Source organism: Hyla sarda, unplaced genomic scaffold (genome assembly GCF_029499605.1).
Source record: "Hyla sarda isolate aHylSar1 unplaced genomic scaffold, aHylSar1.hap1 scaffold_1070, whole genome shotgun sequence".
Taxonomy (NCBI): Eukaryota; Metazoa; Chordata; class Amphibia; order Anura; family Hylidae; genus Hyla; species Hyla sarda.
Genome location: NW_026607690.1, coordinates 1 through 22,564, shown reverse-complemented (window position 1 = coordinate 22,564; position 22,564 = coordinate 1). Strand labels below are relative to the sequence as shown.

Genomic DNA, 22,564 nt, shown 5'->3' with positions numbered 1-22,564 from the left:
CATACCATTATTGCTAAGCAGCAAGACAGGGGCCCATTGCACTCCCACGGGGCCTTTTTAAATGCAATCCATAACCCGGATTTGCCAGGAACCCTTCTTACTCCTCCTACTTGCATGTGACACTGGGCTTAGGATCTGCATAGGAAACACACACACAAGCACACACCTACCTTTGTTGCCTGCAGATGCCTCCTTGGCTGTCCCCAAACGGTATCAAACCAACACCCACGGGAAGCTGTAAGCATAGAGGACATGCCTGCACCCCATTGGACTTACCTGTGTGGGTTAAATCCGGGTTATTTGACAACCTATGGCGGTGATGGTTCTGCTCAGGCAGAGCAGTGCTGATGCTCCTCATAAAGCTGTCGCTGCTGTGAAGGTTCTAGGTGACATCACAATCCCTATGGTTACATACACAACAAAGCTGGGTTGTTGTTGTTTACACTCTGCAAGGCCTGTGGAAGTGAGTGACATCATAGCACTGTAGTTCTGAGGGTTCTAGATGGATGCAACAATCTCCTGTTGCTTCTATGAAGGCCATAATAGACGACATCACCAAACAGCTCCATAGTCACATACACAGCAAAGGAGAGATGTTGTTTACACCTAGTGATGTCAGTGGTATTGAGTGACATCACAGCACAGTGCTAAGGCTCCTGGGCCTGGACACAGCAGCGGCTGCAATATCTCAACGGAGAATACGTTTATATATATGTGTGTGTGTGCGCGTATATATATATATATATATATATATATATATATATATATATATATATTTCTCCGCCGAAATCACTTTTAAACCCATTTCCACCTTTTTTTCCCTTCTCTTCCTCTTACTTTTTTTTCACGTTTTTTTACGTTTTTCTCCTTTTCGCCTCTTTTCTGGGCGTATTATTCTTCTTTTTCTTCTTTTTTTTCGTCTAATGCATACCCCATCAGTGCAGCAATGCTTATTCAATACCGCCAGCAGATGGAGACACTGGGGGATAATTTTCTAAGGATTTATACTGATTTTTCCTGTCTGAATTTGTCGCACAGAAAGTTGCAGGCCAAATATGTGTGACATTTCTGCGACTTTAGCTTCTAGAGCATTTTTACAACATTATACATAGGTGCTGAATACATAAAAAGCGACTGTTCAGCGACAGACAAGTCGCATCGGCTGAAAGTAGGCCAGAATGTCAGTCCATGTTGGAGCAGGTTTAGATACAGTCTAAAGCATAGATCTCAAAGTCTGTGCACAGAATTTAGCAAGGGCCTCGCACCTTCTGATGCATCAGGTAGGTGCACTATAGCATAGCCTAACCCTCTGTACTTTGGTCTATATTGATGCGGGACATAGACAGCCAGCTGATGACCAATCCATTAGTGCAATGGATGGCTGGAAGCATTTGTCTTTGCCTTTGCAATACCACAGAAGCAATGCATGGTCAATGTACAGCAATGACACACCTGTGTGAACAGCCAGGAGACCCCCCCATGTTATGTTACATAGTTACATAGTTAGTACGGTCGAAAAAAGACATATGTCCATCAAGTTCAACCAGGGAATTAAGGGGTAGGGGTGTGGCGCGATATTGGGGAAGGGATGAGATTTTATATTTCTTCATAAGCATTAATCTTATTTTGTCAATTAGGAACATTCAGCACCCACCCGCTATCAAGGCAGCTGCCTATCATGTCATGCCCTACCTGCACAGGTGTGCTGGCTACTCAAATGATCCAATTAAGGAGGCCATTTAGTCAGCAGCAGCAGAAGTCCTGTGCCTGGACGCTCCAACAGCGGCCAGACACAAGCAGAAGCAGCAGAAGCAGCAGCAGCACCACCTTTTGTTTTTTGGCTGCAGCAGCAGCAGCAGCAGCAAGGCCCACAGGGCTGGCTAGCTGGCTAGCCAGCAAGCAGGTAGCAATGAAAGTAGGAATCTTTCTTTTTAACCCTGTAAGGGGGTGGTGCACTGTACCCGAAGATACTGCCATATCGGGTCAATGCATAGGGCGACGGAAGCAAGCTTCGAAATCGGCCCCCGTTCTCAAAAATCCATTTAATATATGGTCCCCAGATAGGGGACGTATCAGATATTAAACTGATAAGAACAGATACTACACTTGATCTTAGCCAAAAGGCCGAGAAGCGATAACCGTGAAAGGGGCGGGCCCAACAAGGTCCCCTTCATGGGCACTATCACTGCTTGCTGTCAGGGAGGCTGCCAGACAATTTTCCATGCACACTCTGGGCTGGGGGGCAGTCAACCACCAGTACACACAGCAGAACCTAAACCCATACCATTATTGCTAAGCAGCAAGACAGGGGCCCATTGCACTCCCACGGGGCCTTTTTAAATGCAATCCATAACCCGGATTTGCCAGGAACCCTTCTTACTCCTCCTACTTGCATGTGACACTGGGCTTAGGATCTGCATAGGAAACACACACACAAGCACACACCTACCTTTGTTGCCTGCAGATGCCTCCTTGGCTGTCCCCAAACGGTATCAAACCAACACCCACGGGAAGCTGTAAGCATAGAGGACATGCCTGCACCCCATTGGACTTACCTGTGTGGGTTAAATCCGGGTTATTTGACAACCTATGGCGGTGATGGTTCTGCTCAGGCAGAGCAGTGCTGATGCTCCTCATAAAGCTGTCGCTGCTGTGAAGGTTCTAGGTGACATCACAATCCCTATGGTTACATACACAACAAAGCTGGGTTGTTGTTGTTTACACTCTGCAAGGCCTGTGGAAGTGAGTGACATCATAGCACTGTAGTTCTGAGGGTTCTAGATGGATGCAACAATCTCCTGTTGCTTCTATGAAGGCCATAATAGACGACATCACCAAACAGCTCCATAGTCACATACACAGCAAAGGAGAGATGTTGTTTACACCTAGTGATGTCAGTGGTATTGAGTGACATCACAGCACAGTGCTAAGGCTCCTGGGCCTGGACACAGCAGCGGCTGCAATATCTCAACGGAGAATACGTTTATATATATGTGTGTGTGTGCGCGTATATATATATATATATATATATATATATATATATATATATTTCTCCGCCGAAATCACTTTTAAACCCATTTCCACCTTTTTTTCCCTTCTCTTCCTCTTACTTTTTTTTCACGTTTTTTTACGTTTTTCTCCTTTTCGCCTCTTTTCTGGGCGTATTATTCTTCTTTTTCTTCTTTTTTTTCGTCTAATGCATACCCCATCAGTGCAGCAATGCTTATTCAATACCGCCAGCAGATGGAGACACTGGGGGATAATTTTCTAAGGATTTATACTGATTTTTCCTGTCTGAATTTGTCGCACAGAAAGTTGCAGGCCAAATATGTGTGACATTTCTGCGACTTTAGCTTCTAGAGCATTTTTACAACATTATACATAGGTGCTGAATACATAAAAAGCGACTGTTCAGCGACAGACAAGTCGCATCGGCTGAAAGTAGGCCAGAATGTCAGTCCATGTTGGAGCAGGTTTAGATACAGTCTAAAGCATAGATCTCAAAGTCTGTGCACAGAATTTAGCAAGGGCCTCGCACCTTCTGATGCATCAGGTAGGTGCACTATAGCATAGCCTAACCCTCTGTACTTTGGTCTATATTGATGCGGGACATAGACAGCCAGCTGATGACCAATCCATTAGTGCAATGGATGGCTGGAAGCATTTGTCTTTGCCTTTGCAATACCACAGAAGCAATGCATGGTCAATGTACAGCAATGACACACCTGTGTGAACAGCCAGGAGACCCCCCCATGTTATGTTACATAGTTACATAGTTAGTACGGTCGAAAAAAGACATATGTCCATCAAGTTCAACCAGGGAATTAAGGGGTAGGGGTGTGGCGCGATATTGGGGAAGGGATGAGATTTTATATTTCTTCATAAGCATTAATCTTATTTTGTCAATTAGGAACATTCAGCACCCACCCGCTATCAAGGCAGCTGCCTATCATGTCATGCCCTACCTGCACAGGTGTGCTGGCTACTCAATTGATCTAATTAAGGAGGCCATTTAGTCAGCAGCAGCAGAAGTCCTGTGCCTGGACGCTCCAACAGCGGCCAGACACAAGCAGAAGCAGCAGAAGCAGCAGCAGCACCACCTTTTGTTTTTTGGCTGCAGCAGCAGCAGCAGCAGCAGCAGCAGCAAGGCCCACAGGGCTGGCTAGCTGGCTAGCCAGCAAGCAGGTAGCAATGAAAGTAGGAATCTTTCTTTTTAACCCTGTAAGGGGGTGGTGCACTGTACCCGAAGATACTGCCATATCGGGTCAATGCATAGGGCGACGGAAGCAAGCTTCGAAATCGGCCCCCGTTCTCAAAAATCCATTTAATATATGGTCCCCAGATAGGGGACGTATCAGATATTAAACTGATAAGAACAGATACTACACTTGATCTTAGCCAAAAGGCCGAGAAGCGATAACCGTGAAAGGGGCGGGCCCAACAAGGTCCCCTTCATGGGCACTATCACTGCTTGCTGTCAGGGAGGCTGCCAGACAATTTTCCATGCACACTCTGGGCTGGGGGGCAGTCAACCACCAGTACACACAGCAGAACCTAAACCCATACCATTATTGCTAAGCAGCAAGACAGGGGCCCATTGCACTCCCACGGGGCCTTTTTAAATGCAATCCATAACCCGGATTTGCCAGGAACCCTTCTTACTCCTCCTACTTGCATGTGACACTGGGCTTAGGATCTGCATAGGAAACACACACACAAGCACACACCTACCTTTGTTGCCTGCAGATGCCTCCTTGGCTGTCCCCAAACGGTATCAAACCAACACCCACGGGAAGCTGTAAGCATAGAGGACATGCCTGCACCCCATTGGACTTACCTGTGTGGGTTAAATCCGGGTTATTTGACAACCTATGGCGGTGATGGTTCTGCTCAGGCAGAGCAGTGCTGATGCTCCTCATAAAGCTGTCGCTGCTGTGAAGGTTCTAGGTGACATCACAATCCCTATGGTTACATACACAACAAAGCTGGGTTGTTGTTGTTTACACTCTGCAAGGCCTGTGGAAGTGAGTGACATCATAGCACTGTAGTTCTGAGGGTTCTAGATGGATGCAACAATCTCCTGTTGCTTCTATGAAGGCCATAATAGACGACATCACCAAACAGCTCCATAGTCACATACACAGCAAAGGAGAGATGTTGTTTACACCTAGTGATGTCAGTGGTATTGAGTGACATCACAGCACAGTGCTAAGGCTCCTGGGCCTGGACACAGCAGCGGCTGCAATATCTCAACGGAGAATACGTTTATATATATGTGTGTGTGTGCGCGTATATATATATATATATATATATATATATATATATATATATTTCTCCGCCGAAATCACTTTTAAACCCATTTCCACCTTTTTTTCCCTTCTCTTCCTCTTACTTTTTTTTCACGTTTTTTTACGTTTTTCTCCTTTTCGCCTCTTTTCTGGGCGTATTATTCTTCTTTTTCTTCTTTTTTTTCGTCTAATGCATACCCCATCAGTGCAGCAATGCTTATTCAATACCGCCAGCAGATGGAGACACTGGGGGATAATTTTCTAAGGATTTATACTGATTTTTCCTGTCTGAATTTGTCGCACAGAAAGTTGCAGGCCAAATATGTGTGACATTTCTGCGACTTTAGCTTCTAGAGCATTTTTACAACATTATACATAGGTGCTGAATACATAAAAAGCGACTGTTCAGCGACAGACAAGTCGCATCGGCTGAAAGTAGGCCAGAATGTCAGTCCATGTTGGAGCAGGTTTAGATACAGTCTAAAGCATAGATCTCAAAGTCTGTGCACAGAATTTAGCAAGGGCCTCGCACCTTCTGATGCATCAGGTAGGTGCACTATAGCATAGCCTAACCCTCTGTACTTTGGTCTATATTGATGCGGGACATAGACAGCCAGCTGATGACCAATCCATTAGTGCAATGGATGGCTGGAAGCATTTGTCTTTGCCTTTGCAATACCACAGAAGCAATGCATGGTCAATGTACAGCAATGACACACCTGTGTGAACAGCCAGGAGACCCCCCCATGTTATGTTACATAGTTACATAGTTAGTACGGTCGAAAAAAGACATATGTCCATCAAGTTCAACCAGGGAATTAAGGGGTAGGGGTGTGGCGCGATATTGGGGAAGGGATGAGATTTTATATTTCTTCATAAGCATTAATCTTATTTTGTCAATTAGGAACATTCAGCACCCACCCGCTATCAAGGCAGCTGCCTATCATGTCATGCCCTACCTGCACAGGTGTGCTGGCTACTCAAATGATCCAATTAAGGAGGCCATTTAGTCAGCAGCAGCAGAAGTCCTGTGCCTGGACGCTCCAACAGCGGCCAGACACAAGCAGAAGCAGCAGAAGCAGCAGCAGCACCACCTTTTGTTTTTTGGCTGCAGCAGCAGCAGCAGCAGCAAGGCCCACAGGGCTGGCTAGCTGGCTAGCCAGCAAGCAGGTAGCAATGAAAGTAGGAATCTTTCTTTTTAACCCTGTAAGGGGGTGGTGCACTGTACCCGAAGATACTGCCATATCGGGTCAATGCATAGGGCGACGGAAGCAAGCTTCGAAATCGGCCCCCGTTCTCAAAAATCCATTTAATATATGGTCCCCAGATAGGGGACGTATCAGATATTAAACTGATAAGAACAGATACTACACTTGATCTTAGCCAAAAGGCCGAGAAGCGATAACCGTGAAAGGGGCGGGCCCAACAAGGTCCCCTTCATGGGCACTATCACTGCTTGCTGTCAGGGAGGCTGCCAGACAATTTTCCATGCACACTCTGGGCTGGGGGGCAGTCAACCACCAGTACACACAGCAGAACCTAAACCCATACCATTATTGCTAAGCAGCAAGACAGGGGCCCATTGCACTCCCACGGGGCCTTTTTAAATGCAATCCATAACCCGGATTTGCCAGGAACCCTTCTTACTCCTCCTACTTGCATGTGACACTGGGCTTAGGATCTGCATAGGAAACACACACACAAGCACACACCTACCTTTGTTGCCTGCAGATGCCTCCTTGGCTGTCCCCAAACGGTATCAAACCAACACCCACGGGAAGCTGTAAGCATAGAGGACATGCCTGCACCCCATTGGACTTACCTGTGTGGGTTAAATCCGGGTTATTTGACAACCTATGGCGGTGATGGTTCTGCTCAGGCAGAGCAGTGCTGATGCTCCTCATAAAGCTGTCGCTGCTGTGAAGGTTCTAGGTGACATCACAATCCCTATGGTTACATACACAACAAAGCTGGGTTGTTGTTGTTTACACTCTGCAAGGCCTGTGGAAGTGAGTGACATCATAGCACTGTAGTTCTGAGGGTTCTAGATGGATGCAACAATCTCCTGTTGCTTCTATGAAGGCCATAATAGACGACATCACCAAACAGCTCCATAGTCACATACACAGCAAAGGAGAGATGTTGTTTACACCTAGTGATGTCAGTGGTATTGAGTGACATCACAGCACAGTGCTAAGGCTCCTGGGCCTGGACACAGCAGCGGCTGCAATATCTCAACGGAGAATACGTTTATATATATGTGTGTGTGTGCGCGTATATATATATATATATATATATATATATATATATATATATATATATATTTCTCCGCCGAAATCACTTTTAAACCCATTTCCACCTTTTTTTCCCTTCTCTTCCTCTTACTTTTTTTTCACGTTTTTTTACGTTTTTCTCCTTTTCGCCTCTTTTCTGGGCGTATTATTCTTCTTTTTCTTCTTTTTTTTCGTCTAATGCATACCCCATCAGTGCAGCAATGCTTATTCAATACCGCCAGCAGATGGAGACACTGGGGGATAATTTTCTAAGGATTTATACTGATTTTTCCTGTCTGAATTTGTCGCACAGAAAGTTGCAGGCCAAATATGTGTGACATTTCTGCGACTTTAGCTTCTAGAGCATTTTTACAACATTATACATAGGTGCTGAATACATAAAAAGCGACTGTTCAGCGACAGACAAGTCGCATCGGCTGAAAGTAGGCCAGAATGTCAGTCCATGTTGGAGCAGGTTTAGATACAGTCTAAAGCATAGATCTCAAAGTCTGTGCACAGAATTTAGCAAGGGCCTCGCACCTTCTGATGCATCAGGTAGGTGCACTATAGCATAGCCTAACCCTCTGTACTTTGGTCTATATTGATGCGGGACATAGACAGCCAGCTGATGACCAATCCATTAGTGCAATGGATGGCTGGAAGCATTTGTCTTTGCCTTTGCAATACCACAGAAGCAATGCATGGTCAATGTACAGCAATGACACACTTGTGTGAACAGCCAGGAGACCCCCCCATGTTATGTTACATAGTTACATAGTTAGTACGGTCGAAAAAAGACATATGTCCATCAAGTTCAACCAGGGAATTAAGGGGTAGGGGTGTGGCGCGATATTGGGGAAGGGATGAGATTTTATATTTCTTCATAAGCATTAATCTTATTTTGTCAATTAGGAACATTCAGCACCCACCCGCTATCAAGGCAGCTGCCTATCATGTCATGCCCTACCTGCACAGGTGTGCTGGCTACTCAAATGATCCAATTAAGGAGGCCATTTAGTCAGCAGCAGCAGAAGTCCTGTGCCTGGACGCTCCAACAGCGGCCAGACACAAGCAGAAGCAGCAGAAGCAGCAGCAGCACCACCTTTTGTTTTTTGGCTGCAGCAGCAGCAGCAGCAGCAAGGCCCACAGGGCTGGCTAGCTGGCTAGCCAGCAAGCAGGTAGCAATGAAAGTAGGAATCTTTCTTTTTAACCCTGTAAGGGGGTGGTGCACTGTACCCGAAGATACTGCCATATCGGGTCAATGCATAGGGCGACGGAAGCAAGCTTCGAAATCGGCCCCCGTTCTCAAAAATCCATTTAATATATGGTCCCCAGATAGGGGACGTATCAGATATTAAACTGATAAGAACAGATACTACACTTGATCTTAGCCAAAAGGCCGAGAAGCGATAACCGTGAAAGGGGCGGGCCCAACAAGGTCCCCTTCATGGGCACTATCACTGCTTGCTGTCAGGGAGGCTGCCAGACAATTTTCCATGCACACTCTGGGCTGGGGGGCAGTCAACCACCAGTACACACAGCAGAACCTAAACCCATACCATTATTGCTAAGCAGCAAGACAGGGGCCCATTGCACTCCCACGGGGCCTTTTTAAATGCAATCCATAACCCGGATTTGCCAGGAACCCTTCTTACTCCTCCTACTTGCATGTGACACTGGGCTTAGGATCTGCATAGGAAACACACACACAAGCACACACCTACCTTTGTTGCCTGCAGATGCCTCCTTGGCTGTCCCCAAACGGTATCAAACCAACACCCACGGGAAGCTGTAAGCATAGAGGACATGCCTGCACCCCATTGGACTTACCTGTGTGGGTTAAATCCGGGTTATTTGACAACCTATGGCGGTGATGGTTCTGCTCAGGCAGAGCAGTGCTGATGCTCCTCATAAAGCTGTCGCTGCTGTGAAGGTTCTAGGTGACATCACAATCCCTATGGTTACATACACAACAAAGCTGGGTTGTTGTTGTTTACACTCTGCAAGGCCTGTGGAAGTGAGTGACATCATAGCACTGTAGTTCTGAGGGTTCTAGATGGATGCAACAATCTCCTGTTGCTTCTATGAAGGCCATAATAGACGACATCACCAAACAGCTCCATAGTCACATACACAGCAAAGGAGAGATGTTGTTTACACCTAGTGATGTCAGTGGTATTGAGTGACATCACAGCACAGTGCTAAGGCTCCTGGGCCTGGACACAGCAGCGGCTGCAATATCTCAACGGAGAATACGTTTATATATATGTGTGTGTGTGCGCGTATATATATATATATATATATATATATATATATATATATATATATATTTCTCCGCCGAAATCACTTTTAAACCCATTTCCACCTTTTTTTCCCTTCTCTTCCTCTTACTTTTTTTTCACGTTTTTTTACGTTTTTCTCCTTTTCGCCTCTTTTCTGGGCGTATTATTCTTCTTTTTCTTCTTTTTTTTCGTCTAATGCATACCCCATCAGTGCAGCAATGCTTATTCAATACCGCCAGCAGATGGAGACACTGGGGGATAATTTTCTAAGGATTTATACTGATTTTTCCTGTCTGAATTTGTCGCACAGAAAGTTGCAGGCCAAATATGTGTGACATTTCTGCGACTTTAGCTTCTAGAGCATTTTTACAACATTATACATAGGTGCTGAATACATAAAAAGCGACTGTTCAGCGACAGACAAGTCGCATCGGCTGAAAGTAGGCCAGAATGTCAGTCCATGTTGGAGCAGGTTTAGATACAGTCTAAAGCATAGATCTCAAAGTCTGTGCACAGAATTTAGCAAGGGCCTCGCACCTTCTGATGCATCAGGTAGGTGCACTATAGCATAGCCTAACCATCTGTACTTTGGTCTATATTGATGCGGGACATAGACAGCCAGCTGATGACCAATCCATTAGTGCAATGGATGGCTGGAAGCATTTGTCTTTGCCTTTGCAATACCACAGAAGCAATGCATGGTCAATGTACAGCAATGACACACCTGTGTGAACAGCCAGGAGACCCCCCCATGTTATGTTACATAGTTACATAGTTAGTACGGTCGAAAAAAGACATATGTCCATCAAGTTCAACCAGGGAATTAAGGGGTAGGGGTGTGGCGCGATATTGGGGAAGGGATGAGATTTTATCTTTCTTCATAAGCATTAATCTTATTTTGTCAATTAGGAACATTCAGCACCCACCCGCTATCAAGGCAGCTGCCTATCATGTCATGCCCTACCTGCACAGGTGTGCTGGCTACTCAAATGATCCAATTAAGGAGGCCATTTAGTCAGCAGCAGCAGAAGTCCTGTGCCTGGACGCTCCAACAGCGGCCAGACACAAGCAGAAGCAGCAGAAGCAGCAGCAGCACCACCTTTTGTTTTTTGGCTGCAGCAGCAGCAGCAGCAGCAAGGCCCACAGGGCTGGCTAGCTGGCTAGCCAGCAAGCAGGTAGCAATGAAAGTAGGAATCTTTCTTTTTAACCCTGTAAGGGGGTGGTGCACTGTACCCGAAGATACTGCCATATCGGGTCAATGCATAGGGCGACGGAAGCAAGCTTCGAAATCGGCCCCCGTTCTCAAAAATCCATTTAATATATGGTCCCCAGATAGGGGACGTATCAGATATTAAACTGATAAGAACAGATACTACACTTGATCTTAGCCAAAAGGCCGAGAAGCGATAACCGTGAAAGGGGCGGGCCCAACAAGGTCCCCTTCATGGGCACTATCACTGCTTGCTGTCAGGGAGGCTGCCAGACAATTTTCCATGCACACTCTGGGCTGGGGGGCAGTCAACCACCAGTACACACAGCAGAACCTAAACCCATACCATTATTGCTAAGCAGCAAGACAGGGGCCCATTGCACTCCCACGGGGCCTTTTTAAATGCAATCCATAACCCGGATTTGCCAGGAACCCTTCTTACTCCTCCTACTTGCATGTGACACTGGGCTTAGGATCTGCATAGGAAACACACACACAAGCACACACCTACCTTTGTTGCCTGCAGATGCCTCCTTGGCTGTCCCCAAACGGTATCAAACCAACACCCACGGGAAGCTGTAAGCATAGAGGACATGCCTGCACCCCATTGGACTTACCTGTGTGGGTTAAATCCGGGTTATTTGACAACCTATGGCGGTGATGGTTCTGCTCAGGCAGAGCAGTGCTGATGCTCCTCATAAAGCTGTCGCTGCTGTGAAGGTTCTAGGTGACATCACAATCCCTATGGTTACATACACAACAAAGCTGGGTTGTTGTTGTTTACACTCTGCAAGGCCTGTGGAAGTGAGTGACATCATAGCACTGTAGTTCTGAGGGTTCTAGATGGATGCAACAATCTCCTGTTGCTTCTATGAAGGCCATAATAGACGACATCACCAAACAGCTCCATAGTCACATACACAGCAAAGGAGAGATGTTGTTTACACCTAGTGATGTCAGTGGTATTGAGTGACATCACAGCACAGTGCTAAGGCTCCTGGGCCTGGACACAGCAGCGGCTGCAATATCTCAACGGAGAATACGTTTATATATATGTGTGTGTGTGCGCGTATATATATATATATATATATATATATATATATATATATATATATTTCTCCGCCGAAATCACTTTTAAACCCATTTCCACCTTTTTTTCCCTTCTCTTCCTCTTACTTTTTTTTCACGTTTTTTTACGTTTTTCTCCTTTTCGCCTCTTTTCTGGGCGTATTATTCTTCTTTTTCTTCTTTTTTTTCGTCTAATGCATACCCCATCAGTGCAGCAATGCTTATTCAATACCGCCAGCAGATGGAGACACTGGGGGATAATTTTCTAAGGATTTATACTGATTTTTCCTGTCTGAATTTGTCGCACAGAAAGTTGCAGGCCAAATATGTGTGACATTTCTGCGACTTTAGCTTCTAGAGCATTTTTACAACATTATACATAGGTGCTGAATACATAAAAAGCGACTGTTCAGCGACAGACAAGTCGCATCGGCTGAAAGTAGGCCAGAATGTCAGTCCATGTTGGAGCAGGTTTAGATACAGTCTAAAGCATAGATCTCAAAGTCTGTGCACAGAATTTAGCAAGGGCCTCGCACCTTCTGATGCATCAGGTAGGTGCACTATAGCATAGCCTAACCCTCTGTACTTTGGTCTATATTGATGCGGGACATAGACAGCCAGCTGATGACCAATCCATTAGTGCAATGGATGGCTGGAAGCATTTGTCTTTGCCTTTGCAATACCACAGAAGCAATGCATGGTCAATGTACAGCAATGACACACCTGTGTGAACAGCCAGGAGACCCCCCCATGTTATGTTACATAGTTACATAGTTAGTACGGTCGAAAAAAGACATATGTCCATCAAGTTCAACCAGGGAATTAAGGGGTAGGGGTGTGGCGCGATATTGGGGAAGGGATGAGATTTTATCTTTCTTCATAAGCATTAATCTTATTTTGTCAATTAGGAACATTCAGCACCCACCCGCTATCAAGGCAGCTGCCTATCATGTCATGCCCTACCTGCACAGGTGTGCTGGCTACTCAAATGATCCAATTAAGGAGGCCATTTAGTCAGCAGCAGCAGAAGTCCTGTGCCTGGACGCTCCAACAGCGGCCAGACACAAGCAGAAGCAGCAGAAGCAGCAGCAGCACCACCTTTTGTTTTTTGGCTGCAGCAGCAGCAGCAGCAGCAAGGCCCACAGGGCTGGCTAGCTGGCTAGCCAGCAAGCAGGTAGCAATGAAAGTAGGAATCTTTCTTTTTAACCCTGTAAGGGGGTGGTGCACTGTACCCGAAGATACTGCCATATCGGGTCAATGCATAGGGCGACGGAAGCAAGCTTCGAAATCGGCCCCCGTTCTCAAAAATCCATTTAATATATGGTCCCCAGATAGGGGACGTATCAGATATTAAACTGATAAGAACAGATACTACACTTGATCTTAGCCAAAAGGCCGAGAAGCGATAACCGTGAAAGGGGCGGGCCCAACAAGGTCCCCTTCATGGGCACTATCACTGCTTGCTGTCAGGGAGGCTGCCAGACAATTTTCCATGCACACTCTGGGCTGGGGGGCAGTCAACCACCAGTACACACAGCAGAACCTAAACCCATACCATTATTGCTAAGCAGCAAGACAGGGGCCCATTGCACTCCCACGGGGCCTTTTTAAATGCAATCCATAACCCGGATTTGCCAGGAACCCTTCTTACTCCTCCTACTTGCATGTGACACTGGGCTTAGGATCTGCATAGGAAACACACACACAAGCACACACCTACCTTTGTTGCCTGCAGATGCCTCCTTGGCTGTCCCCAAACGGTATCAAACCAACACCCACGGGAAGCTGTAAGCATAGAGGACATGCCTGCACCCCATTGGACTTACCTGTGTGGGTTAAATCCGGGTTATTTGACAACCTATGGCGGTGATGGTTCTGCTCAGGCAGAGCAGTGCTGATGCTCCTCATAAAGCTGTCGCTGCTGTGAAGGTTCTAGGTGACATCACAATCCCTATGGTTACATACACAACAAAGCTGGGTTGTTGTTGTTTACACTCTGCAAGGCCTGTGGAAGTGAGTGACATCATAGCACTGTAGTTCTGAGGGTTCTAGATGGATGCAACAATCTCCTGTTGCTTCTATGAAGGCCATAATAGACGACATCACCAAACAGCTCCATAGTCACATACACAGCAAAGGAGAGATGTTGTTTACACCTAGTGATGTCAGTGGTATTGAGTGACATCACAGCACAGTGCTAAGGCTCCTGGGCCTGGACACAGCAGCGGCTGCAATATCTCAACGGAGAATACGTTTATATATATGTGTGTGTGTGCGCGTATATATATATATATATATATATATATATATATATATATATATATATATTTCTCCGCCGAAATCACTTTTAAACCCATTTCCACCTTTTTTTCCCTTCTCTTCCTCTTACTTTTTTTTCACGTTTTTTTACGTTTTTCTCCTTTTCGCCTCTTTTCTGGGCGTATTATTCTTCTTTTTCTTCTTTTTTTTCGTCTAATGCATACCCCATCAGTGCAGCAATGCTTATTCAATACCGCCAGCAGATGGAGACACTGGGGGATAATTTTCTAAGGATTTATACTGATTTTTCCTGTCTGAATTTGTCGCACAGAAAGTTGCAGGCCAAATATGTGTGACATTTCTGCGACTTTAGCTTCTAGAGCATTTTTACAACATTATACATAGGTGCTGAATACATAAAAAGCGACTGTTCAGCGACAGACAAGTCGCATCGGCTGAAAGTAGGCCAGAATGTCAGTCCATGTTGGAGCAGGTTTAGATACAGTCTAAAGCATAGATCTCAAAGTCTGTGCACAGAATTTAGCAAGGGCCTCGCACCTTCTGATGCATCAGGTAGGTGCACTATAGCATAGCCTAACCCTCTGTACTTTGGTCTATATTGATGCGGGACATAGACAGCCAGCTGATGACCAATCCATTAGTGCAATGGATGGCTGGAAGCATTTGTCTTTGCCTTTGCAATACCACAGAAGCAATGCATGGTCAATGTACAGCAATGACACACCTGTGTGAACAGCCAGGAGACCCCCCCATGTTATGTTACATAGTTACATAGTTAGTACGGTCGAAAAAAGACATATGTCCATCAAGTTCAACCAGGGAATTAAGGGGTAGGGGTGTGGCGCGATATTGGGGAAGGGATGAGATTTTATATTTCTTCATAAGCATTAATCTTATTTTGTCAATTAGGAACATTCAGCACCCACCCGCTATCAAGGCAGCTGCCTATCATGTCATGCCCTACCTGCACAGGTGTGCTGGCTACTCAAATGATCCAATTAAGGAGGCCATTTAGTCAGCAGCAGCAGAAGTCCTGTGCCTGGACGCTCCAACAGCGGCCAGACACAAGCAGAAGCAGCAGAAGCAGCAGCAGCACCACCTTTTGTTTTTTGGCTGCAGCAGCAGCAGCAGCAGCAAGGCCCACAGGGCTGGCTAGCTGGCTAGCCAGCAAGCAGGTAGCAATGAAAGTAGGAATCTTTCTTTTTAACCCTGTAAGGGGGTGGTGCACTGTACCCGAAGATACTGCCATATCGGGTCAATGCATAGGGCGACGGAAGCAAGCTTCGAAATCGGCCCCCGTTCTCAAAAATCCATTTAATATATGGTCCCCAGATAGGGGACGTATCAGATATTAAACTGATAAGAACAGATACTACACTTGATCTTAGCCAAAAGGCCGAGAAGCGATAACCGTGAAAGGGGCGGGCCCAACAAGGTCCCCTTCATGGGCACTATCACTGCTTGCTGTCAGGGAGGCTGCCAGACAATTTTCCATGCACACTCTGGGCTGGGGGGCAGTCAACCACCAGTACACACAGCAGAACCTAAACCCATACCATTATTGCTAAGCAGCAAGACAGGGGCCCATTGCACTCCCACGGGGCCTTTTTAAATGCAATCCATAACCCGGATTTGCCAGGAACCCTTCTTACTCCTCCTACTTGCATGTGACACTGGGCTTAGGATCTGCATAGGAAACACACACACAAGCACACACCTACCTTTGTTGCCTGCAGATGCCTCCTTGGCTGTCCCCAAACGGTATCAAACCAACACCCACGGGAAGCTGTAAGCATAGAGGACATGCCTGCACCCCATTGGACTTACCTGTGTGGGTTAAATCCGGGTTATTTGACAACCTATGGCGGTGATGGTTCTGCTCAGGCAGAGCAGTGCTGATGCTCCTCATAAAGCTGTCGCTGCTGTGAAGGTTCTAGGTGACATCACAATCCCTATGGTTACATACACAACAAAGCTGGGTTGTTGTTGTTTACACTCTGCAAGGCCTGTGGAAGTGAGTGACATCATAGCACTGTAGTTCTGAGGGTTCTAGATGGATGCAACAATCTCCTGTTGCTTCTATGAAGGCCATAATAGACGACATCACCAAACAGCTCCATAGTCACATACACAGCAAAGGAGAGATGTTGTTTACACCTAGTGATGTCAGTGGTATTGAGTGACATCACAGCACAGTGCTAAGGCTCCTGGGCCTGGACACAGCAGCGGCTGCAATATCTCAACGGAGAATACGTTTATATATATGTGTGTGTGTGCGCGTATATATATATATATATATATATATATATATATATATATATATATTTCTCCGCCGAAATCACTTTTAAACCCATTTCCACCTTTTTTTCCCTTCTCTTCCTCTTACTTTTTTTTCACGTTTTTTTACGTTTTTCTCCTTTTCGCCTCTTTTCTGGGCGTATTATTCTTCTTTTTCTTCTTTTTTTTCGTCTAATGCATACCCCATCAGTGCAGCAATGCTTATTCAATACCGCCAGCAGATGGAGACACTGGGGGATAATTTTCTAAGGATTTATACTGATTTTTCCTGTCTGAATTTGTCGCACAGAAAGTTGCAGGCCAAATATGTGTGACATTTCTGCGACTTTAGCTTCTAGAGCATTTTTACAACATTATACATAGGTGCTGAATACATAAAAAGCGACTGTTCAGCGACAGACAAGTCGCATCGGCTGAAAGTAGGCCAGAATGTCAGTCCATGTTGGAGCAGGTTTAGATACAGTCTAAAGCATAGATCTCAAAGTCTGTGCACAGAATTTAGCAAGGGCCTCGCACCTTCTGATGCATCAGGTAGGTGCACTATAGCATAGCCTAACCCTCTGTACTTTGGTCTATATTGATGCGGGACATAGACAGCCAGCTGATGACCAATCCATTAGTGCAATGGATGGCTGGAAGCATTTGTCTTTGCCTTTGCAATACCACAGAAGCAATGCATGGTCAATGTACAGCAATGACACACCTGTGTGAACAGCCAGGAGACCCCCCCATGTTATGTTACATAGTTACATAGTTAGTACGGTCGAAAAAAGACATATGTCCATCAAGTTCAACCAGGGAATTAAGGGGTAGGGGTGTGGCGCGATATTGGGGAAGGGATGAGATTTTATATTTCTTCATAAGCATTAATCTTATTTTGTCAATTAGGAACATTCAGCACCCACCCGCTATCAAGGCAGCTGCCTATCATGTCATGCCCTACCTGCACAGGTGTGCTGGCTACTCAAATGATCCAATTAAGGAGGCCATTTAGTCAGCAGCAGCAGAAGTCCTGTGCCTGGACGCTCCAACAGCGGCCAGACACAAGCAGAAGCAGCAGAAGCAGCAGCAGCACCACCTTTTGTTTTTTGGCTGCAGCAGCAGCAGCAGCAGCAAGGCCCACAGGGCTGGCTAGCTGGCTAGCCAGCAAGCAGGTAGCAATGAAAGTAGGAATCTTTCTTTTTAACCCTGTAAGGGGGTGGTGCACTGTACCCGAAGATACTGCCATATCGGGTCAATGCATAGGGCGACGGAAGCAAGCTTCGAAATCGGCCCCCGTTCTCAAAAATCCATTTAATATATGGTCCCCAGATAGGGGACGTATCAGATATTAAACTGATAAGAACAGATACTACACTTGATCTTAGCCAAAAGGCCGAGAAGCGATAACCGTGAAAGGGGCGGGCCCAACAAGGTCCCCTTCATGGGCACTATCACTGCTTGCTGTCAGGGAGGCTGCCAGACAATTTTCCATGCACACTCTGGGCTGGGGGGCAGTCAACCACCAGTACACACAGCAGAACCTAAACCCATACCATTATTGCTAAGCAGCAAGACAGGGGCCCATTGCACTCCCACGGGGCCTTTTTAAATGCAATCCATAACCCGGATTTGCCAGGAACCCTTCTTACTCCTCCTACTTGCATGTGACACTGGGCTTAGGATCTGCATAGGAAACACACACACAAGCACACACCTACCTTTGTTGCCTGCAGATGCCTCCTTGGCTGTCCCCAAACGGTATCAAACCAACACCCACGGGAAGCTGTAAGCATAGAGGACATGCCTGCACCCCATTGGACTTACCTGTGTGGGTTAAATCCGGGTTATTTGACAACCTATGGCGGTGATGGTTCTGCTCAGGCAGAGCAGTGCTGATGCTCCTCATAAAGCTGTCGCTGCTGTGAAGGTTCTAGGTGACATCACAATCCCTATGGTTACATACACAACAAAGCTGGGTTGTTGTTGTTTACACTCTGCAAGGCCTGTGGAAGTGAGTGACATCATAGCACTGTAGTTCTGAGGGTTCTAGATGGATGCAACAATCTCCTGTTGCTTCTATGAAGGCCATAATAGACGACATCACCAAACAGCTCCATAGTCACATACACAGCAAAGGAGAGATGTTGTTTACACCTAGTGATGTCAGTGGTATTGAGTGACATCACAGCACAGTGCTAAGGCTCCTGGGCCTGGACACAGCAGCGGCTGCAATATCTCAACGGAGAATACGTTTATATATATGTGTGTGTGTGCGCGTATATATATATATATATATATATATATATATATATATATATTTCTCCGCCGAAATCACTTTTAAACCCATTTCCACCTTTTTTTCCCTTCTCTTCCTCTTACTTTTTTTTCACGTTTTTTTACGTTTTTCTCCTTTTCGCCTCTTTTCTGGGCGTATTATTCTTCTTTTTCTTCTTTTTTTTCGTCTAATGCATACCCCATCAGTGCAGCAATGCTTATTCAATACCGCCAGCAGATGGAGACACTGGGGGATAATTTTCTAAGGATTTATACTGATTTTTCCTGTCTGAATTTGTCGCACAGAAAGTTGCAGGCCAAATATGTGTGACATTTCTGCGACTTTAGCTTCTAGAGCATTTTTACAACATTATACATAGGTGCTGAATACATAAAAAGCGACTGTTCAGCGACAGACAAGTCGCATCGGCTGAAAGTAGGCCAGAATGTCAGTCCATGTTGGAGCAGGTTTAGATACAGTCTAAAGCATAGATCTCAAAGTCTGTGCACAGAATTTAGCAAGGGCCTCGCACCTTCTGATGCATCAGGTAGGTGCACTATAGCATAGCCTAACCCTCTGTACTTTGGTCTATATTGATGCGGGACATAGACAGCCAGCTGATGACCAATCCATTAGTGCAATGGATGGCTGGAAGCATTTGTCTTTGCCTTTGCAATACCACAGAAGCAATGCATGGTCAATGTACAGCAATGACACACCTGTGTGAACAGCCAGGAGACCCCCCCATGTTATGTTACATAGTTACATAGTTAGTACGGTCGAAAAAAGACATATGTCCATCAAGTTCAACCAGGGAATTAAGGGGTAGGGGTGTGGCGCGATATTGGGGAAGGGATGAGATTTTATATTTCTTCATAAGCATTAATCTTATTTTGTCAATTAGGAACATTCAGCACCCACCCGCTATCAAGGCAGCTGCCTATCATGTCATGCCCTACCTGCACAGGTGTGCTGGCTACTCAAATGATCCAATTAAGGAGGCCATTTAGTCAGCAGCAGCAGAAGTCCTGTGCCTGGACGCTCCAACAGCGGCCAGACACAAGCAGAAGCAGCAGAAGCAGCAGCAGCACCACCTTTTGTTTTTTGGCTGCAGCAGCAGCAGCAGCAGCAGCAAGGCCCACAGGGCTGGCTAGCTGGCTAGCCAGCAAGCAGGTAGCAATGAAAGTAGGAATCTTTCTTTTTAACCCTGTAAGGGGGTGGTGCACTGTACCCGAAGATACTGCCATATCGGGTCAATGCATAGGGCGACGGAAGCAAGCTTCGAAATCGACCCCCGTTCTCAAAAATCCATTTAATATATGGTCCCCAGATAGGGGACGTATCAGATATTAAACTGATAAGAACAGATACTACACTTGATCTTAGCCAAAAGGCCGAGAAGCGATAACCGTGAAAGGGGCGGGCCCAACAAGGTCCCCTTCATGGGCACTATCACTGCTTGCTGTCAGGGAGGCTGCCAGACAATTTTCCATGCACACTCTGGGCTGGGGGGCAGTCAACCACCAGTACACACAGCAGAACCTAAACCCATACCATTATTGCTAAGCAGCAAGACAGGGGCCCATTGCACTCCCACGGGGCCTTTTTAAATGCAATCCATAACCCGGATTTGCCAGGAACCCTTCTTACTCCTCCTACTTGCATGTGACACTGGGCTTAGGATCTGCATAGGAAACACACACACAAGCACACACCTACCTTTGTTGCCTGCAGATGCCTCCTTGGCTGTCCCCAAACGGTATCAAACCAACACCCACGGGAAGCTGTAAGCATAGAGGACATGCCTGCACCCCATTGGACTTACCTGTGTGGGTTAAATCCGGGTTATTTGACAACCTATGGCGGTGATGGTTCTGCTCAGGCAGAGCAGTGCTGATGCTCCTCATAAAGCTGTCGCTGCTGTGAAGGTTCTAGGTGACATCACAATCCCTATGGTTACATACACAACAAAGCTGGGTTGTTGTTGTTTACACTCTGCAAGGCCTGTGGAAGTGAGTGACATCATAGCACTGTAGTTCTGAGGGTTCTAGATGGATGCAACAATCTCCTGTTGCTTCTATGAAGGCCATAATAGACGACATCACCAAACAGCTCCATAGTCACATACACAGCAAAGGAGAGATGTTGTTTACACCTAGTGATGTCAGTGGTATTGAGTGACATCACAGCACAGTGCTAAGGCTCCTGGGCCTGGACACAGCAGCGGCTGCAATATCTCAACGGAGAATACGTTTATATATATGTGTGTGTGTGCGCGTATATATATATATATATATATATATATATATATATATATATATTTCTCCGCCGAAATCACTTTTAAACCCATTTCCACCTTTTTTTCCCTTCTCTTCCTCTTACTTTTTTTTCACGTTTTTTTACGTTTTTCTCATTTTCGCCTCTTTTCTGGGCGTATTATTCTTCTTTTTCTTCTTTTTTTTCGTCTAATGCATACCCCATCAGTGCAGCAATGCTTATTCAATACCGCCAGCAGATGGAGACACTGGGGGATAATTTTCTAAGGATTTATACTGATTTTTCCTGTCTGAATTTGTCGCACAGAAAGTTGCAGGCCAAATATGTGTGACATTTCTGCGACTTTAGCTTCTAGAGCATTTTTACAACATTATACATAGGTGCTGAATACATAAAAAGCGACTGTTCAGCGACAGACAAGTCGCATCGGCTGAAAGTAGGCCAGAATGTCAGTCCATGTTGGAGCAGGTTTAGATACAGTCTAAAGCATAGATCTCAAAGTCTGTGCACAGAATTTAGCAAGGGCCTCGCACCTTCTGATGCATCAGGTAGGTGCACTATAGCATAGCCTAACCCTCTGTACTTTGGTCTATATTGATGCGGGACATAGACAGCCAGCTGATGACCAATCCATTAGTGCAATGGATGGCTGGAAGCATTTGTCTTTGCCTTTGCAATACCACAGAAGCAATGCATGGTCAATGTACAGCAATGACACACCTGTGTGAACAGCCAGGAGACCCCCCCATGTTATGTTACATAGTTACATAGTTAGTACGGTCGAAAAAAGACATATGTCCATCAAGTTCAACCAGGGAATTAAGGGGTAGGGGTGTGGCGCGATATTGGGGAAGGGATGAGATTTTATATTTCTTCATAAGCATTAATCTTATTTTGTCAATTAGGAACATTCAGCACCCACCCGCTATCAAGGCAGCTGCCTATCATGTCATGCCCTACCTGCACAGGTGTGCTGGCTACTCAAATGATCCAATTAAGGAGGCCATTTAGTCAGCAGCAGCAGAAGTCCTGTGCCTGGACGCTCCAACAGCGGCCAGACACAAGCAGAAGCAGCAGAAGCAGCAGAAGCAGCAGCAGCACCACCTTTTGTTTTTTGGCTGCAGCAGCAGCAGCAGCAGCAAGGCCCACAGGGCTGGCTAGCTGGCTAGCCAGCAAGCAGGTAGCAATGAAAGTAGGAATCTTTCTTTTTAACCCTGTAAGGGGGTGGTGCACTGTACCCGAAGATACTGCCATATCGGGTCAATGCATAGGGCGACGGAAGCAAGCTTCGAAATCGGCCCCCGTTCTCAAAAATCCATTTAATATATGGT

The 22,564-nt window shown here is 45.9% G+C and overlaps 9 non-coding genes and 1 pseudogene across 9 annotated transcripts; all 10 read right to left on the bottom strand.

The window, feature by feature from the left end:
* Positions 1-1,945: 1,945 nt before the first annotated feature.
* LOC130300186 (U2 spliceosomal RNA) lies at positions 1,946-2,136 on the bottom strand. The gene has a single exon (XR_008851171.1). It is a non-coding gene; the product is annotated as a U2 spliceosomal RNA (small nuclear RNA).
* A 2,091-nt stretch (positions 2,137-4,227) lies between these two features.
* LOC130300185 (U2 spliceosomal RNA) lies at positions 4,228-4,418 on the bottom strand. Its single transcript, XR_008851170.1, has one exon. It is a non-coding gene; the product is annotated as a U2 spliceosomal RNA (small nuclear RNA).
* Positions 4,419-6,500: 2,082 nt separating this feature from the next.
* LOC130300184 (U2 spliceosomal RNA) lies at positions 6,501-6,691 on the bottom strand. The gene has a single exon (XR_008851169.1). It is a non-coding gene; the product is annotated as a U2 spliceosomal RNA (small nuclear RNA).
* A 2,090-nt stretch (positions 6,692-8,781) lies between these two features.
* Positions 8,782-8,972, bottom strand: LOC130300183 (U2 spliceosomal RNA). The gene has a single exon (XR_008851168.1). It is a non-coding gene; the product is annotated as a U2 spliceosomal RNA (small nuclear RNA).
* A 2,088-nt stretch (positions 8,973-11,060) lies between these two features.
* Positions 11,061-11,251, bottom strand: LOC130300227 (U2 spliceosomal RNA). The gene has a single exon (XR_008851211.1). It is a non-coding gene; the product is annotated as a U2 spliceosomal RNA (small nuclear RNA).
* A 2,086-nt stretch (positions 11,252-13,337) lies between these two features.
* On the bottom strand, positions 13,338-13,528 carry LOC130300216 (U2 spliceosomal RNA). Its single transcript, XR_008851200.1, has one exon. It is a non-coding gene; the product is annotated as a U2 spliceosomal RNA (small nuclear RNA).
* Positions 13,529-15,618: 2,090 nt separating this feature from the next.
* Positions 15,619-15,809, bottom strand: LOC130300205 (U2 spliceosomal RNA). Its single transcript, XR_008851189.1, has one exon. It is a non-coding gene; the product is annotated as a U2 spliceosomal RNA (small nuclear RNA).
* A 2,086-nt stretch (positions 15,810-17,895) lies between these two features.
* Positions 17,896-18,086, bottom strand: LOC130300194 (U2 spliceosomal RNA). The gene has a single exon (XR_008851178.1). It is a non-coding gene; the product is annotated as a U2 spliceosomal RNA (small nuclear RNA).
* Positions 18,087-20,171: 2,085 nt separating this feature from the next.
* LOC130300223 (U2 spliceosomal RNA) lies at positions 20,172-20,362 on the bottom strand. Its single transcript, XR_008851207.1, has one exon. It is a non-coding gene; the product is annotated as a U2 spliceosomal RNA (small nuclear RNA).
* A 2,093-nt stretch (positions 20,363-22,455) lies between these two features.
* LOC130300182 (U2 spliceosomal RNA) lies at positions 22,456-22,564 on the bottom strand (annotated as a pseudogene; the record flags this gene model as incomplete).